Raw genomic sequence first — 2,581 nt, forward strand, 5'->3', positions numbered from 1 at the left:
CCTCTGTCCCTCTTTCCCTTGCTGGCTGTCACTTGACCTAATTCCCCCTCCTCTGTACATATTCTGCTGTGGAGCCCTAGGAGCTCTTGGTGCAGTTTAGCCTTCAGGTAGGCTTGCAGTATGGGGCAGGGGAGCTCTGGGGCCCTACCTTAGGACTGGTGTCTGAAACCTTCCATCCAACTACCAAATGCAAGACTCATGGGAGGTTCTTACCTCCTTCCTTTCATACCTCCCTCACCTAGCTGGGATTCGCCCACACACTGACAACTTCCATTCCTTTCTGTGGCTTTGGTCTTCCTGTTTCATATGTAGCATTACAGATCCTCCACAGTGGCTGTCAGAATAACCTTTCTCAAACAACCCGAACCAGATCATGTCCCTACTTAAAAATGTCTTCAGGGTTGAGTCCGAATTCTCAGCTTGCTCTCTGTCGGACAAGTATTACTATGCGCCTAAGCCTTCTTTACAGGCACAAGGAGTAGTAGCAAACCAAGCATAAAAAAAAGGCCTGCCCACATGAAACTGACATTCGCGGGGCACTCCACGGAGTGGACCCCAGCATTCCTTTCCAGCTTTATATGGTCCAACTAACTTCCAGCCCCCCCACTCCCATTGCAGCGTTGGCTTTGCCCAGAACAAATGCCCCCTGTAACTAACTGTGTCTCACCCACAAAGTCCCCCAGACTGGCCTAGATGGAGAGAACAGTTCCCGCACCTGACACTCCTCATGGGCTCTGCTGCCCCACTGAAAGACCTAGGGTGCCCCCGGAAATTGAGGCCCCCATTGCCTCTGGCCCGCAGCCCCTCCCCTACCCTTGGGATTGTGAGCTAAGAGCCAGGAGTAAAAGGCTTGGTCCGTGGCGCCGGTGCCCACCTGGGCTGGTCCCCTTCTCTGCACAGGCAGAGGGGAAGGAGTGCCTATCCCCAGCCCCATCGAGGAATGCCTCATCCCCAGGTGAACGTGGAGCCGTAGGTAGGGGTTACGGAGGGGCCGCCCGACAGATCCATGCGATTTCCTGCCGGGTCCTGGCGTCCAGGCTGCCCTGGGCAGGCCTCGAGACAGCCCGGCGGCGAGGCAGGAAGCAGAGGGTTCTGGTCCCCAAGGTGCGGAGTCGGAGTTGGGGGCCCAGTGCTGGCCTCCAGAGAAGGGGTGGGGTGAGCGCGGGGAGGCGTGGGGCGTCCCTGCCAGAAAGCCCACCAGCATGCTCGCTCTAGGGGAAGCCCGAGCTGCCACTCGTTCCTGTTTCTAGAAACTTCAAGGGTCATACTCAGCTTTGCCTTCCGGGGCGGCGCCCTACCTTTCTCCTTTCTCACATCCCTCCGCCACTCATCAGGTTAATTGCAGATTTCCTTTTTCCAATTTGTTCGCACCCCACAAACCACCCTCCACTCCCCACCAGTATCTGACCAAAATATAGCTCCCTTCCTGAATATCGCACCGCCTGCCACAGGCTGCAGTTGTCACAACCTGTGATCTCCCTGCCAACTTTTCCTCCAGCCACCAGTCCTCTTGGGGACCTGCCTCCTCGCTATGCTTTTGCATCTCCAATTCCCTTGGCCAGGAGTCTCCCCCCTCCCACCCCACGTGATTCATCCTTAGATACCCTAGTTACACACTGGTGAATCCTTGCAGGTCCCCACCCCAGTCCCAGTGTCTCTTTCCCTATTGCATCCACAGCAGCTGGGACTTGCCCTTGTCCTATGTGTCACTTGTCCCTACATACAGTTGCCTCCCCTACCTACCAGACTCTAGCTTCTTGAGAGTGCTGGCTGGGTCTTGTTCTCTCTGTCCCCCAAACACATAGTACCTGACACAGTAGTCATCAGAAAAAAAGGAAAGAAAAAAGAAGAAAAGTGAACAAATGGAAGATTTGAGTGGCTGCTGGATATAACGAAGGAGCAGGGGTATTGGTAATTCAGTTGAGACGCCTTCTTGGAGGCCGCAATGACAAGGGTTAGATGTCATGCAGAAAAGATTTAGTGCAGTGAGAAGACTTCAGGAAGACCAGAGTGTTGAAGTACATTAATATAACAGACATTGAACACCTTCTATTGTCAGGCCTCATGTTGGGCACCGGGGACCTCGGTCTGCACTCAGATTGCATCCTTTGTAGCAAAGAAGAAAGACAAGGTAGGCAATGCCAATACAGAGTACCAAGTGTCACATGGTGAGCACAAGATGTGACCTTACAGAGGAGCACCTGCAGCCTCTGGGATGGGAAGGAAGGGTGTCAGAAAGTCTTTCCAAATAAGAGCACAATCCAACCTAAGACCCAAGGGAGGTCCTGAAAAGTGGGTAAGGGGTGCTGGAGTGGGAGAGGGTGCTGGAGTGAGCAGGGCTGGTATGCCACAGGAAGAAGTCATACTTATCCTGGGGGCATGCAAGAAGCTGGGGTGTGACCAGATGCTCTTGTAGGCCAGGACTACACAAAACCTCAGCTCTGACCCCTTGTCTGAGAAGCTTCCTTTCCCTGGTGGCAGGTTGGGTCCCATCTGTGTTCCCTAAGTAGACTGATCATGTTTCTTTTCCAGAGCAGGGGTTGGCTGTTCCTTGGGAGTTGAGGCCAGGTCTTAATCTGCT

The sequence above is a fragment of the Marmota flaviventris genome, chromosome 10 (genome assembly GCF_047511675.1).
Source record: "Marmota flaviventris isolate mMarFla1 chromosome 10, mMarFla1.hap1, whole genome shotgun sequence".
NCBI lineage: Eukaryota > Metazoa > Chordata > Mammalia > Rodentia > Sciuridae > Marmota > Marmota flaviventris.